The sequence below is a fragment of the Musa acuminata genome, chromosome BXJ1-8, assembly GCF_036884655.1.
Source record: "Musa acuminata AAA Group cultivar baxijiao chromosome BXJ1-8, Cavendish_Baxijiao_AAA, whole genome shotgun sequence".
Taxonomy (NCBI): domain Eukaryota; kingdom Viridiplantae; phylum Streptophyta; class Magnoliopsida; order Zingiberales; family Musaceae; genus Musa; species Musa acuminata.
This window is the reverse complement of record NC_088334.1, coordinates 37,745,307-37,752,285: the sequence shown is the minus strand read 5'-3', so window position 1 is coordinate 37,752,285 and position 6,979 is coordinate 37,745,307. Positions and strand designations below refer to the sequence as shown.

At 37.7% G+C, this 6,979-nt stretch overlaps 1 non-coding gene across 1 annotated transcript; it reads right to left on the bottom strand.

Moving 5' to 3' along the window:
- Nucleotides 1–3,355: 3,355 nt before the first annotated feature.
- On the bottom strand, nt 3,356–3,429 carry TRNAI-AAU (transfer RNA isoleucine (anticodon AAU)). The gene has a single exon. It is a non-coding gene; the product is annotated as a tRNA-Ile (tRNA).
- Between the last annotated feature and the right edge of the window lie 3,550 nt (nt 3,430–6,979).

Below are 6,979 nucleotides of genomic sequence, written 5' to 3'. Positions count from 1 at the left end.
ACAAAATCATAAGATCTGATTGCCTCATCAAATCTTATATTCTAACTTCGGGAATCTTTTTTTAGTCCATAAATGGATCTAAGCAACCTGCAAACCTTATCTGGGCAGTTTCTTCGACATGAATATCTCAGGTTGTATCTTATACACCTCCTCCTAGATGTTCCCATTGAGGAATGCAGTTTTTACATCCATTTGTCAGATTTCATAATCATAGTATGCTACAATGGCCAATAGAATTCGGATGGATTTTAGCATTATTACGGGTGATAAGGTTTCGTCATAGTCAACACCTTGTCTTTGACAATACCCCTTTGCCACTAGCCTTGCTTTATAGGTCTCTATCTTTCCACCTACTCCGATCTTTTTCTTAAAGATCCACTTACAACAGATGGGTACAATACCATTGAGTGCATCAACTAGGTTCCAAACCTTGTTGGAGTACAAAGAATCCATCTCAGAATTCATGGCTTCTTGCCACTTCCCGGAGTCTATACTCATAATAGCCTCCTTATACGTTTGAGGATCAATGTCCTCAACATCTTCTCCTCTAATTTGTCCCACATATCTCTCAAGAGGATGAGATACTCTACCAGACTTATATAAAGTTGAAACTTGTGTGTTAAGTACTTGAATAGACTCGGGCTATAGAGTGGTGCATGAGCTTGGTTCTCTATCTTCCCTTTTCATATCTCATATGGTGTAGACACTACCGACTTAGTTGAAACTCTGTTTAGAAGGTAAGCTACGGTCTCTAGGGCATATCCATAGAATGAGATGGGTAGGTTAGCGAAACTCATCATGGACCGTACCATATCTAATAGCATACGATTTCGCCTTTCAGAGATACCATTAAACTGAGGTGTATAAGGAGGTGTCCATTGGGATAATATCCCATGGTCCTCGAGGAATTGAGTAAACTCTGTACTTAAGTACTCACCTCCTTAATCTGATCAAAGAGTCTTGATACTCTTTCCAGTCTGGTTCTCCACTTCATTCTTATACTCTCTAAATTTCTCAAAGATATTGGACTTGTACTTCATTAAGTATACATATCCATACCTTGAAAAATCATTAGTAAAAATAATGAAGTAGGAGTAACCACCAATGGCATTAATTGATATGGGTCCACATACTTCACTAAGTACGAGTTCCAACAGCTCAGTGGTTCTCTCTCTAGTTCCACTAAATGGTGAGTTGGTCAATTTTCCCCGAAGGCAAGGCTCGCAAATTGCATATGACTCATAGTCGTATAGATCTAGATATCCATCATTTAGGATTTGAAACCGACATTTTCTGAAAATAAAAATATAATAAAAATAAATAACATGCAGATTTTATAAATAAACAATCAAGATATGGACTTCTATCTTAATATGCTCCCACTATTTTACTAGCGTGTCATACGACACCCTCAGCACGTGAAACGGAAGTCTCCGATAGACTTCTAGTGGGGATCAGTATCCAATCAGCATCTTAGTGTAACCTCGAAGAACTGGACCAATCACACTAATCTCAAAAGGTAGGTAACTCTTGTCAATCATAACTCATTGTGATTCCCGTCTTATTTAGCCTCCTAATCATCATAGTCTCAAGGGACTTGACCAACCATGATGTTCGGTTAAGTCAACACCTTCGTTACAAGATGAATCTAATTTGATGATATACCCTCGAGGGACTCGACCAAGCATACCATGTCCTCAAGTCACCGGTGACATCTCTATGTCGTAAGCAAGATAGCGAATCGCGATATAGGTGAGTCTCGAGAGACTCGATCAACTCAACATATACCGGGAATCGGTTCCTACCTATAACGATGGAAGGCCATGTGGGTCAATCTAATTGCCTCACGTTTACGGACTTAATATTTGTTGAGTCCGTTTAGTTCAATTGTTTATTGAGTTGTTTTGGTTCAGTTAGAGTCAAGTAACGATGGAAGGCCATGTGGGTCAATCTAATTACCTCACGTTTACGGACTTAATAATATCGAGAGAGAGAGGTTTTTATGATTTGGTCTCCTAATATGACATGTCACACATATACATATTTAATATATATCTACATCGCATATAAATATATATACATATCTAGTATGTGTATAAGCAATCACACCAGATGATCATGGACCACAACCTAATATGATCAGACCCGAGCCAGTATGCCTAATCACTCACATCAAAATCTACGTATGCAACGGTGCATCTCCATGCCCTATGATCATCAATCTCGTCTTCGTTGGTTCCGTCGATATATCGATGCATCTTTATGCATCGCGATCGTCCGTCTCGTGGGTCCCACTATCGCATCCACGCTCCCGCTGTGCCTCCTCATGTGTTTACAACTTAATCATAGGCACACAGACTCGATAATAGATGAGAAATATAATGGAGGCTCGTAGATCTCAATAATAATAATCACAAGTACACAAATCACACGGTCTATGATCATCCGTCTACATATCAAACATTATATGTATAAATCATTATCATGTAGGACTACTAGATAATAATAATAAAATAATAATCAAATAAACCTTTTAATTAATTATATTTTTTGAAATCATGGACATATACGGAATTTCTAAATTCCTAGGGGTATTTTCATAATTGTAGTAAGGTGTCTAAATTGTTGTTTCCCTTCTCCTGTTCACTATAAGTAATAATCCCTTCACCGATTCGCATATCAAATTATCGATTGTCTTCCATCATCTTTCTTCTATCACCAAATCATCACGTTTATTTGCCTTTACAATCAATTTTTGTGTATCACCAAACCAGGATAATGATATAATTGATATGCGGATTCTTATAGTAAACCATTGTCCCTCGTTTTTATATTTTTATAATTGATGATAGGATGAAATTGTCAATGCAATGGAAACTTGACAAGTGGATGATTTTTATTATATTTTAGTTTGAAAAAAAATAAAAGGTTCTGAAGAAGATGTTTTGATTAATGATTAAGATCGTATGAATCTAGATTATTTATTTGTTTGTAGATTTTTTTTTTTTTAAATATAATAAGTTTATTTATATTTTTATTGTATTTTAATTTGAAGAAAAAAAAGATGTTTGGATTTGATCAAGCAGATTGGAAGCTTCGACATTCACAGTTGATGTTTGGATCAATGGGTAAGATTGTCCGAATCTATATTTTTATTTATTTATTCTTTATCTATTAAGTTTATTTATAACTTTTAAAATATTAATACAAATATTCTGTAATCAAGCAGATTCGAAGCTTCACTAACTGTGATCGTTTAACACCGAGTTACATTGTTAATAAGATATTTTGTTTTACCAAACTATATTTATTAAAAAATATATTATTATATTAATAAAATAGAAATTAAAACTAATGGCCCATGCAGGTTTCGAACCTGCGACCTTCGCGTTATTAGCACGACGCTCTAACCAACTGAGCTAATAGGCCAATATTTTTTATTTGTAAGTTAAATTAATTAATCTAATATTAATATAGACTACTAGATGTCTACGTTTTAATATCATTATTTTTACAATATTTTATTTATTTAGTTATTAATTTTTATCTCACCTCGAATGAGCTAATAGATCGATATATTTCTTAAATAAATAATAATTCCTCAATTATATTTTGGTTTGATTAAAATGTAACTTACTTTGATATTTTTAAAATTAAATTTTTGTATATCCCATTAAGCCAAAACCAACTAAGTTCATTTTGTAAATAAAAAGTATAATGATTGTTGTTTTCAATAGATTGAAAATTTTAATATATTATTTATATAATAATATTCTAAAATTAAAATTTTTTATTAGCCATGGCGTATGCGTTTTTTTTAGCATCAAATTTCCTAACTCGAGGTTGGTTGCCCTATGACAAGAGGGAGGAATGACCCAACTCGATTTGGGCTCGATGATGGACAATGCATGTGATCCTGAGAAGCTAAGAATGGTCGGAGAAGGAATAAGGCGCAATAAATTTGGATTTTGATTGATCACTTAATGTGTTATCCGAAATCTCGTAAAAAATTGATATCGAGGTTGCCTGACCCTTATCCATCTGATGGTCAAAGTTAGTATTGTATGATATATATCGAAAATAAGGATGTGGAAAAGCTCAAGAAATTATGAAAAGAGGGTATTTAAACCCAATCACTTGTGACAGTTTTAACCGTTAGGTAGTTATAAGGAGGCATAACCACATACTAAGATGGCAATTGAGGTGGAACAACCCTCAATGAAATGGATTAACCACTCATTATGGTGGCATAATATATGTTGATGTGACTCAACCATCTATCGAGGTGGTATAGCGTTTGTTAATATGGCTCGACCACTTAAAAATATGGCATAACATCTACTTATGTAGCTCAACCACTTGTTAAGGTGGCGTAATGTCTATTGACATGGCTCAATCAATTGTTATGCTAGCATGTTGCCTAATTGTTGAAGTTGTGACCCTCATTGATGAGGTGGAGGTGTCCATGTGTTGGTCCTTGGGCAGTCCACATTATTCATATCACATGTCCCCTCATTGTGTTTCATCGTGGAAGACTTTTCAAACGAAATGCAATATTCATACCTCTTAGGAGAGGATTGGCCATAGACCAAGTGTTGTTATGCTAGGTCTCAATCAGTTATACTTTGAGTCTAACCTACCAATATTAGGTTGGGAGATTTTTAGCACGCTTGACCCGTCCACATTGCAAAGGAAAACCGAACGATGATCGTTAGGTTAGTGAGACTTTTGTCAATTAACTATGATAATACTGACTCACACGGATCGAGTAGGGAGAACTTTACAACCTATCAAACTGCCTACTCAGGGAAAGTGGGGCCTATGATAGAGCTGGAGAAATCACATTGAACTAATATGATTGATTGTAGTAATTCCCCTTGTTTTCTCCTAATTTGTCCACATTAGGAAGAGATCTCTTGGAGTTCTGTTACACCCATATTGGGCATATTTTCTATATCTGGATCTGCTTACATTGGAAAGATATTAGGTAGCGCCACCTACTTTTATTTCTCTCGACCTCCTAATCTACCCTTTTTTTAGGGTTATATAAGGTGCCTCTAAGATAGAAATGATGAGCTCCTAAGGTGCTACCTATACGAAGATTGAGGTTGGAAAAGATTTTCCATCCCTACGATGTCCAAGTTAGTGACTCGAGGTGTATAAGTGCAGGTCCAAATAATCCCCCTTTCCTCTATATTAAAGGTGAGCCTTTATACCTAATCGTAAAGAGTAAGAAGGATGCTTCCAATTACCTTTCTGATTATAAATGCACCCCGAACACATTTGGTCTTTTGCCTCCATTATGATAAATTTCTCTTTATGTGGGTCGGGTTTTATTGAATTACGCACTTCAGGCATATTTAGCCTTGTGCATTTATTATGGTTGATTTCTCTTCACTCAAGTCAGGTTTTTCCGAGCACATTTGGCCTTATGCCTCTGCCATGGTGGATTTCTCTTCATATGGGTTGAGTTTTTTCGAATCATGTCTCGGGTACATTTGACCTCGTGCCTCCATTGTGATAGATTTTTCTTCACGTGGGTTAGGTTTTTTAGACTCGCACCTCGAGCATATTTAGCCTCATACCTCTGCCATGATGAATTTCTCTTCATGCAAGTAAAGTTCTCCGGACTCACAAGCCTTAGGCACATTTGATATTATGCCTCTATCGTGATGGATTTCTCATCATGTAGGCTAGGTTTTCTCGATTCCTTAGGGTATAACCTAAACATCATATCACTTTACTTCATCTATCTTTTTAATCCACTATAGCCTTGTGATTGTGATCTTCTATGGACATGAATATACATTCCTTGAAGAGGAAGATGCTTGGATCCTCTTTGGGCATGGCGGTGGCCTCTTCGGCCTCGGCCACTATTTGTGAGTCATCGCTCAAGGCTTCGAGTCTGACTTAGTATAACTACCATGGTAGCACTGACAAGCCAAGAAAGAAGTAGAAGGTTATCATGAGAAAGGTGCCTCACCCCCAAAGGGGTGGGGAAACCGAGGAACCAGGTCTAGAGAAGGAGCCTCCTACCTTCATAGCATTAGCACCTTCAAAGGGTCCTCGAAGTTCCCGATCTTATTCAAGGAAAAGAGGGGATAGGTCAAGGTTGATGTTTGACTTATGCAAGGGTAAGCCCTTGTTGTTCACGGCTATATAAATAGATGACATGCCAGACTTGTTGGGAAATCTTGGGGGCGACATCACATGCGCAGCGGAAGAACAAGAAAACAAAATCCCCGATTCCCAAAAGATGTTCGTCGTCGTGCGAAGATTGGTGCGCAAAAATCCGTGAAATATGAAACTACGTAAAGAGTAGATTGTGTTACCTAGGGAGATCGTATATCTATATTTCCTTGCAGATCCTTAAGAGAGGGTGAAGGAGGTCAAGCGTCCTCCTCTCTAGCGGTGATCCACACAGTAGGGTTGGGACGACGCTCCTCAAGACTCCATGCCTACTCTGAGGTGGAGAGGAAGAGGAGAATAGGAAAGGCAAGCAAAGGCTCTAGCCTATGAGGCTCTGAATCCCTCCTATTTATAGAGGTCCTCTGTCAAACCCTAATGGGTCCTCCCCTAGTGGGTATTGGATCTGCATCCAATAAGACAAGGGCTCCGTCGGATATCTCATATCCGAACCTCTACTCATCGCAATGCCTACCATATGTGTGTGACCCTCTAGGCCCAATATCGAGCTGGCCGTGAGTCATACCTGTCAGAACTCCTTCTAACTCAGTGAATTATTATCTCTGTAATAATTCACTTGACTCATCGACTACGGAAGTACTAGGCCACTATGCCGTAGTCCCCAAACGATACAGGGGAATCCAATCCATTGGACCTGTCTGTCCTAAGTTACCGTGTACCTATAATCCCTCATCCATCTAATATCCCAGAGACCGTATATCAAGCATGGTGCTGTCAGACCCATACGGTTTCTACTCGAGTCTCGCTCTAATCAGATTCTCTCGGAGAACTC